At 41.2% G+C, this 10,300-nt stretch overlaps 1 non-coding gene across 1 annotated transcript; it reads right to left on the reverse strand.

Moving 5' to 3' along the window:
- Positions 1–8,747: 8,747 nt before the first annotated feature.
- On the reverse strand, positions 8,748–8,886 carry LOC133899832 (small nucleolar RNA Z247). Its single transcript, XR_009906440.1, has one exon. It is a non-coding gene; the product is annotated as a small nucleolar RNA Z247 (small nucleolar RNA).
- Positions 8,887–10,300: the final 1,414 nt, after the last annotated feature.

Raw genomic sequence — 10,300 nt, forward strand, 5'->3', positions numbered from 1 at the left:
AGGGGACGGAGGTTCATTCCTTATGCTCTGTACCAAGCTCCACGGTGCTTGTACTAAACAAGATCACGAGCCAAGCTTCCTTATGAAATCACCGTTCTCTTCGAATATTTTATGGAGATTGCGTACAAAACATGTACTTGAGTTGCGATATTTTCCAGTGCAACTGTTTACGTGTCCTAAATTGTGATCCAAAGAGTTGAACATGTGCTACTTGCATGATGTACAAAACAAGCAACTCAGATCTCGTACTTTGTCGTGTAATATTGTAACTTTGTATCCTAATCTCAAAAGAATCGAACTCTCACTTGCACTTCAATTTGCGAAGCACCTAGTTCTATTCAACAACGTGCTACTTGGATTTCAATTTGCGAAGCATCAAGTTTGCCAACCTGTGCTACTTGGATGCCCATCTCTTAAGAATCGAGTTCACCAAGTGCACCTCTTTATCTATACCTACCCGCCGCCGGTTCTCTAATAAGGTGAAGAGATAGAGACAATCACACAAATCACTATCATATGGGTTGAGTATCTGCCCTAACTATGGCACCCTGTCCAACCCTGTTCCTTTGATTTTGTGATGGATGGGTGAGATTGATGGGGCGCACGAGAGTAATCAATTGAGTGAGAGCATAGAGGATGATTATGTAGGATCGAGAATGACGATTAGAGGGGTGAATGTATTAATACAGAACCGGGCATATATGCCGGTCTATTACTGTTGGTTTCTTACAGGCCGGCAGTGATGGGATATCACTATCGGTTCGTAGGCCGCGTGGGAAGAACAAGCTATCATGGCTTACAAACCGGCATTGATAATGGGAATCATTGCCGGGCGATGGCTTGAGCCGGCAGTGATGCCCAATCACCTTATTGTCATCTTAAGCCACCGACCGACAGTGATAGCTAGACATCACTGCCGGCTGGTGGGATGAGCCAGCTGTGATGTATATATAATATAAAATAGTGGCCCTCCACTAAGCCTGAGTACAACACCGTCCTCGGCAACCTTCATCGCCCTCACAGATGCATCACCGCCTCTGAGCTCTCTCCATCCAATTCTATTGCTCGGTGAGCTTCACAGTGCCATACCCAATCTTTTAAGTGCACTAGTTCGATCGTAGTGCATCATCGGCCAAGTGCTCTGCCGGCCACCACCGCAAGCTCGTCCACCTTGTTGACAAACTTTAGTGGCCTGAAGTTTGTTGGCCCAGTGCTCCGTCGATCGCCACCGCGTGCCCTCCCACCTCGCCGATTAACTTTAGGCCCTGAGCCGCCTCTGCCCGAGCCAAATGCATGGTGAGCTTCACCAGAGTCCAGGGAACCTCACCGCTCCCTTCCCTTCCACTCTCTCCATCTACAGCGTGACACCACCATCGGCCTAGCTCTGCCACCCACCATGGTTGCCACTAGCTATGCTTTCCGCTATACATGCCGCCGCCAACCCCTCAAACGAGTTTTCCATAATGCGTTGAGCATTTTGGTACCCCTACCCGGCCAAGCTCTGCTGCCGTTCACCGTCGGTAACCAGTCGAAGTCGAAAAATCTAGAAAATGCAGAAAGAAATATTAGTTGTATTGATAAATCAACTGAAATAATCTATAATTTATAGAAAAATATCTAGAGCTTAGAAAAATATGAAATCAAGTTTTTTAGTTTTGTTTTGTCATGATCTACATGATTAAAATACAAGTTTATTAGTTTTTTTTTTGTCATGATCTACATGATTAAAATACATGTATGCATAAAATATCCACTGAAATACCTCTATTTTATTAATATACTGTAACTTGTTAATCTATAATTAAATCTTGAAATATCCAAAATTGGTCAATCCAACTTTGTTAATCTTATTTTATCATGCTCTGTATAGGAAAAATATATTTCAAGCATGAAATTCTTGTTTTATTCTTTGTTAATATTGATTAAGCCTTTTAAACTTGATTAGTTTCTATAGAAATTAATAAAAATCAGAAATGTGAAACTAATTTTTTTAGGTCTTCTCTATATATACCTTACATAGTAAAAATACCTTTTGCCGTGTTGAGTACTTCCCTCATGTGAGTTTGCATGAACTAATTCATATAATTTTGGATTTAAAAACATCAAGCATGTACTTTGGTTAATTAAGTGGGCATTGAGCTCCAATTCATGTGATTCTTCCTCTACTGCATTCATAACCTCATGCACTACATATCAATGATATTTCATGTTGTTTGGATCACATATCATGACATTTCATTCATTCTCATTTCGATGCACTTTATCGCCCTTTAGAGAACGGCATCATGGAGTATCATGAGGTTGATCCCGAGGGTGAATATGCTGTTTAATTTTGATAAGTTATTACTATATGTATATCTTACATGTAAGGGTTGAATAATAAAGAAAATTTGTAGAGATGACACCAATAAAATCTCATCTGAATCAACTAACAAGGAGGAGCGCCATGTGGTTCTTCAAGGAAAAAAGAAAGATTGTCGGAGTGGTGATATCGTTGATGAGGAAGACTACAATCAATTCGATACGCTACCTATTTTCAGAGAGGACATCTACCTAAGTCTCATGGAAGATACCGACGAACCTACAATGTATGCCATGATCATAATGAAGGGTGAATTGTTAAGACAGAGTAGCTAATTTGTATTAATTATTATGTATGAATTTATTTTAGATGCAATTATATCTTACTTATGTTATGAAAGTTTCAATTTGTTGTTTACGGTGGAAGATGTCTTTATTATTAAGCATATTGACTTTTGATTTTTAATGAACTAGCATAGCACAAGCACTATTTCTATGTATTACTATTTTTATTTTTAATAAATTAGAAATAGCACTAGCATATTTCTATTTGCATATTACATGATTTACATTAGCTATAGTTACGAGCGTATTTATTTTCAATTTTTAATGATTTAAAATATTTATGATAAAATTAAGATATATAGCAACCCAATATAGAAACTTAGGTATGAACATATTTATTTTAATTTTTTTATTGAATTAGAAAATTGAGTAAATTTTTTGCATTAGGATTTTAGGTCAACAAGTTAATAAACATAGACAGTATAAACTAAATGTACGTGATGTCACCTAGAGGGGGTGAATAGGCGTTTCCTAAAATTTAAAACTTCACAGCGGATTACAGAGTCCGGATACTTCGAGTCAATCTGGAGACTCTGGGTTGTACAGGGTCTGGATACTTCGGATGAACCCGGATAGTCCGAAAATAACAGGAAATCGATACTACGATTTTTTAGGAAAATCTAGTTGAGTCTATGGGTTACCACAAGTTCCAATTGATGTATGAGCTTCTTTTCAACAATCACCTGCGATCACAAACTCACAAATAAGTAGATTGGGGCAACCCAAAAGATCAACTAGAACAAGAAAGTATGCAAGAAAGTGAAGAAGCCAAGTATTTGTTTCCCAGAAGTTCAGATCCAATGATCCTACGTCTCTGTTGAGGTGTTCACAAAGAGCCGGGTCTCTCTCAACCCTTATCCTCACCGAGCGACCACAAAGATCGAGCTTGAGGCTTACTCAACCTTCCTCTTCCCTTGCGGAGGCGAGGATGACTGTCACAAACTTCCCAAGGTACTCTACAAGTTTGGGTGCTCTCCGGGTGATGCCTAACCATCTAGGAGCTCGGAGCTCCAAGAGTAAAAAATGTGAGTCGATGGTTTGATGATGTACTCAAGTGCTCAAAAGATGGATTTAAGCTCACTAGCACCCAATCTCACTTTCCAATCCAAACTCTCAAATCCTTTCTAGAGTTAATACACTAGAGGAGTGGGTGGGCTCTAAAGAGGCTATGAAGTCTTTTGTCTCGAGTTGGTTCAGCGGCACTGGATGAAGGGGGTATTTAAACCCAACCCTCCCAAAACTAGCCGTTACAGTTCTTTTTTTACTCACCTGGAATATCTGGGTTGGTCTTCGAAAGTGCCACAGAGACCTCTATCCGGAGCCCTATCAGGAGGGTTCGGACTTGCACCATAACCAGGAGTATCTGGGTCAACTCGGAGACTCCGGGTTGGGCACTTATGACCAAATAGAGAGCTTGACTCGAAGTCTAACCCATAGACTCTGGGCCAATGACCAGAATCCAGAGACTCTGGGTCAACCCGGAGACTCCGGAGTTAGTACATAGATTCTACCTGAGCACCCTTGGCTGGAGCCTTACCTGGAGGTTCCAGCAACCCTGGAGACTCCGAGTCAGCCCAGACACTCCGGGTGCAAACAAACACTAAGACCTTTTCGGTGTCCGTGGGGTACTTGTGTCTCTCATATTTGGTCTAAAAAGAGTCATTCGAGCAATGAGAACTCTTCAAGTCAACCTAAACGCATCCCTCTTGATAGTACAACATTCCTAAACTCAAGTTCGAGAATAAAAATAATTTAAACCTAATGAGTAACTTTATGCCGTTTCTCTTTTCTTTTTGAGTGACGCAAACGTCGTTTAACTTCTCCAAAGGGACTAAAACCTGTTCATAACTTCAATAAACACATTATTCCTTAATTGTTTTTCATCAATTATCCAAAACCCACACATGGGACCTAGATGCACTTTCAATCTCCCTCTTTTTAGTGATTGATGACAACATGATTAAAGCTTACAAATGATGATTGAATTAAAGATTTTTGAATTCTAAGATATATATGAGCTCTCCCTAAATGTGTGCATTGATTAAATATGAATTTTGAGATTAAATGCACACATTTAAAGAATTTTGCAAGAGCTCCCCCTATATCTTAGCATCCGTGGGGTGCTACAAGTGTGAGTGGATATGACAAAACTGAAGAAATTGTGATGTGTTTGTGGAAGCATAGAACCCCTTGTCCGGGCCGCACGTATATTAATAGGAGGCTGAAACGCCTGAAAATTACAGAGATATCACACACCACGTTTATCTAGTTGTTGCCATATTTAACAGATTACAAGAATCTTATTCTATCTCTAACAAATCAATTCTTCTATATGTGATACGGCAACAACCATGACGTACACGATTGAGTACAATCTTTGATGATCTAAACTGCTCTGTTAATAGCCTCCCTCAATCACAACTTTACTAAGTTGAGATTGCGTCAGAATTCTTCAAGTTGTCGAACTGAGAGAGGTTTGGTGAATCCATCTACAACCTGATCACCTGTAGTAATATATCTAATATCAAATAATTTTTGACTTACCCTTTCTCTGACAAAATGATAGTCTACTTCAATATGCTTAGTCCGTGCATGAAAAACTAGGTTAGCTGAGAGATAGGTAGCACCAATATTATCACACCATAACCTGGCAACAGGAGGACTTTTAACGCCTAGCTCCTTGAGCAAAGTTTGTATCCACATCACTTCAGCTGTGGCATTAGCTACTGACTTATACTCAGCTTCAGTACTAGACCTTGATATTGTGGCTTGTTTTCGTGCACTCCAAGATACTAGATTTGTTCTTAAGAACACAACAAAACTTCCAGTTGATCTTCTGTCATCAGAACAACCTGCCCAGTCTGCATCAGAAAATGCATTGACAAGCATAGATGAAGACTTACTTATATGTAGACCAATACTTGAAGTATGTCTCAAATATCTCAAAATTCTCTTAACAGCTGTCCAGTGTAACTCGGTTGGAGAATGCAAATACTGACAGACCTTGTTCACTGAGAATGAAATATCAGGCCTTGTCAAAGTTAAATATTGTAAAGCACCAACAATGCTTCTATACCTTGTAGAATCTTCAGGACCAAGCATCTCTCCTTGTGCGGTCATTTTTTTGAAAGTTAACATAGGTGTATTCACAGGCTTACAGTTTAACATATTTGCTCGTTTAAGTATATCAGTAGCATATTTTTCCTGTGTCAAGAGAATACCTCCTTGTGTCTTTTGAACTTCAATACCAAGGAAATAGTGGAGATCGCCTAGATCCTTGAGTGCAAACTCTATCTTGAGATCCCGAAGGAGAGCTGCAATTGCATCTGAGGAGGAGCTCACAACAATTATATCATCAACATATATAAGCATGAATATAATGATATTTCCTTTATTATCATAAAATAAGGAAGTGTCTTCCTTAGAAGGATGAAAACCAAGACTTTGCAATTTTTCACTGAGTCTAGAATACCAGACTCTTGGTGCTTGCTTCAACCCATATAAAGATTTATCGAGCTTGCATACATAATCCAGCATTGTCTTGTTTTCATATCTTGGGGGTTGCCTCATGAACACATCTTCCTCTAGAACACCATGTAAAAACCCGTTCTGCACATCTAACTGGCGAAGGTTCCATCCTCTAGAGAGAGCAATAGATAAAACAAGTCTGATAGTGGCTGCTTTCACTACAGGACTAAAGGTATCTTCATAATCAATACCGTACCTTTGCTTAAAACCCTTTGCAATCAATCTAGCTTTATATCTATCTATTGTTCCATCAGCTCTCTTTTTAATTTTGTAAACCCATTTACAATCAATTAAATTCATACCTGGTTTGGGAGGTACTAAATGCCAGGTCTTATTTTTCATAAGAGCTAAATATTCAGCATCCATTGCCTTCTTCCAATTTTCATTGTCCAAGGCTTCTTGCAAATTCTGAGGTTCACTAGTTGATGTAAGAAATCCATACCTAATTCTTCCATCAGTGTATACCTTGGGCTTGACAATTCCTCGTTGCAATCGGGTGATCGACCAGTGCTGCACAATAGGACTCTGATGGTCACCAGATGTTGCCGAGTGACCTGGAGACATGGGTGCTGACGCATTCGGTGGAGAGGCTGATGCAGGCATATTCTCCTTGGCAGGGACGTTTCCGAAGTAGGGCTGAACAAGAGAGTCCGCCTGAAGCTCCTATGCAGTAGCACTGTTGGCCGGAGGAGCAGTGCCATGCACATCATGAACAGATCCATGCACGGCCACGTTTTCAGCACTGGGGCTGGTTTCCAGGCTACCTTCCTGCTCCTACAAAGAAGTTTCCTCTGCAAAATTCTCGAGTTGTTTCCTCTGCAAAATTCTCGAGTCGATTAGCAGGATTAGTAGGGCCATTACAAAATTGATCACCTATATGTTCACCCCCATGATCAATAGGATTTAACAAGGTAGAGGGTAGAAGGAGAATCTCTGTCCGAAGACGTGCCCCTGCATTAGAATGAAGTTTGGAGAAAGGAAAATTTTCTTCATCAAAGACAACATCTCGAGAGATAAAAACTCTCCCGGTTGGAATGTCTAGGCACTTGAACCCTTTGTGCATATTACTATAACCGAGGAAGGTACATTCTTTGGAACGAAATTGGAGCTTGCTGGTATTATAGGGATGGAGATTCGGCCAACATGCGCACCCAAAGGTACGAAGGGATGAATAATTTGGCTTGACATGAAATAGACATTCTAGTGGAGTTTTGGACTGAATCACCTTGCTAGGTGTTCGATTGATTAAGTATGTGGCAGCAAGAAACGCCTCATCCTAGAATTTTAAAGGCATGGATGCATGAGCAAGAAGGGCTAGGCCAACTTCGACTATATGTCTGTGCTTTCTTTCAGCTGATCCATTTTGTTGATGAGTATGAGGACAAGAGACTTGATGTGATATACCGACCTTTCTAAAAAAGGAACTCAGCTTCTCATACTCGCCTCCCCAATCGGTTTGCATGGCAATAATTTTTCTACTAAAGAGTCATTCAACAAGATTTTGGAACTCATGAAATTTTTGGAAAACCTCAGATTTATGCCTGAGCAAATAGATCCATGTGAACTTACTATAGTCATCAATGAAACTAACATAATATTTATTTCTCCCAATAGACTCAGGTGCAGGACCCCATACATCAGACAAAACTAAGCAGGACCCCATACATCAGACAAAACTAACTCCAACGGAAAATGTGACACACTAGTTGACTTGGAATAGTGTAACTGATTCTTCTTTGCCCGTTGACAAGCATCACAAATTGTTTCTTTATTGGACTCAAGTGAACAAGGGAGATTATTTATATTGACGACTTGTTGAACGACTGGAAGAGCTGGATGACCTAATCGGCTATGCCACTTTGACAGGGACGGCTTGACGATGCTCCATGCTTGTTTATTTGAGCCGATAGGGGATGATGAGAGTGGGTACAGACTGCCCTCACATCTTCCTCGATGAAGGACCTTCTTCGTTACCTGATCCTTAATTAAAAAATAATTTGGATGAAATTCAAGAAAGGCTTAATTGTCGGTGGCAAGGCGATGAACAGAAACGAGGTTCTTTTGGGCTTTTGGAACATGTAGGACATTATTAAGATAAAGATCACAATATGGAGTATGAACAATAGTGTGACCAATGTGTTTAATGCCCATACCTGCACCACTAGTAGTATGAATCTGATCGCCATCGTTGTACTTGTCACGAACAGCTAGCTTCTCGAGATCACTGGTAATGTGATCAGTAGCACCCGTATCGGTGTACCAATTTGTGTCCACTCCATAGGACATGATAGCAGAGGCAGCAGTTCTCTTCTCTAGGACATAGTCTTCATCAAATCGGTGCCAACAACCAACAGCTGTGTGGCCCGGTTTGTCACAAACTTGACACCGTGGACGATTGTTGCCTTTCCCAGGATTGCTGCTGCCGCCACAACCATTGCCGCGGCTGCCGTGACCACCACAACCATTGCCGTGGCTGCGACCACCGCGACCGCGCTGGAAGCCTCTTCGGCCCCATGCAGCAGAATTGGCCGAGCTTTGAGAGTGCATGTTCCCCTGAAGAAAATCCATTCGGTTTTCAAATGTCAGTAACTGAGCATACAATTCACTAACCGAGATGGGTTCCACTCGCCCCAAGATGGTTGACATGAGTGGGTTGTAGTCGATGTCGAGGCCGTTGAGGATGTAGGAGATGAGTTCTTCATCGTCAAGTGGCTTTCCTGATGCAGCCATCTCATCGGCATAGCCTTTCATCTTGCCGAAGTACTCAAGGATAGTCATTGTGCCCTTCTGGGTAGTAGCGAGAGCCATGCGAATATTGACTCCACGTGCTCGGATCTGTGAGGCAAACATGTCTTCTATTGCCTTCCAGACTTGAGACGCCTTTGTCATCGAGGCGACATGGGTGAGCACCTCTCGCGATAGGGAGGAAAATAGATAGCCAAGGACTTGTTGGTCCAGAGCTACCCACTTGATGAACTCGGGATTGGCTTCTTGGATGTCCTTGTCGCTGGATTTGATGATCACCGTTTGAGGAGGAGGCACGGTAGTGCCATCCAGGAAGCCGGTGAGCTGTGCGCCGCGCAGAGCAGGAAGCACCTGGGCCTTCCAGAGCATGTGGTTGTTCTTTGTCAGCCTCTCCATCACCGGATGGCCAAGCGACGAACTCAAGGCTGGCGCAACAGAAGAGGAGGATGCGCTATTCGCCATAGATGTGTTTCTCAGAGGTTGGCTTTGATACCATGAAGAAATTGTGATGTGTTTGTGGAAGCATAGAACCCCTCGTCCGGGCCGCACGTATATTAATAGGAGGCTGAAACGCCTAAAGATTACAGAGATATCACACTCCACGTTTATCTGGTTGTTGCCATATTTAACAAATTACAAGAATCCTATTCTATATCTAACAAATCAATACTTCTATATGTGATACGGCGACAACCATGACATAAACGATTGAGTACAATCTTTGATGATCTAAACTGCTCTGTTAATAAAAACGTGATGCACATGACATGATATATCACATAAAGAAAGAGAGAAACAAACAGTGCACCATACAATGTCATAAGCATCACACTAACATAAATATAGTCTTACAAATTTAATTTTTAATGATAAGCACACACATAGTTCATCACATATTTTTACAAAAGTCTTACATGTCAAACGAAACTGATTAAGATTAAGAGTTTTGAACTAGAGATAGAACATGCTTAGAACCCGAACACTCTAGGTCAACCCGGACACTTCGGGTTGGAGAAGAACAGATAGTTGAGCTAACTCAAGGATTTCTCTCCCCCTTTGGTATCAAGCACCAAAAATAAAGAGAAGCAAAGATGAAGATCTACTCGTTGCCTTCTTCATAGTCCCCATCTCCATCTCTATTGCCGCTACCATCATCATCTTCAAGAGAGCTTTCCTTGGTGTCTTCCAAGTCTTCTTCTTCTTCTTTAGTCTCTTCTGCTTCTCCTTGAGCATGTGAAGTTTCAGCACCTCCTGCAATAGCTTGTGCCTCATCATACCAAGCCCATAGGTTTTCAAAGGCTTTGGGCTCGCTTACTTCTTCTTCGGAGGCGATTGAAGAGCAAGGAGGCTCAATCCTCAAATTAGCATAAATAGCATTTTG

Source organism: Phragmites australis, chromosome 18 (assembly GCF_958298935.1).
Source record: "Phragmites australis chromosome 18, lpPhrAust1.1, whole genome shotgun sequence".
NCBI lineage: Eukaryota > Viridiplantae > Streptophyta > Magnoliopsida > Poales > Poaceae > Phragmites > Phragmites australis.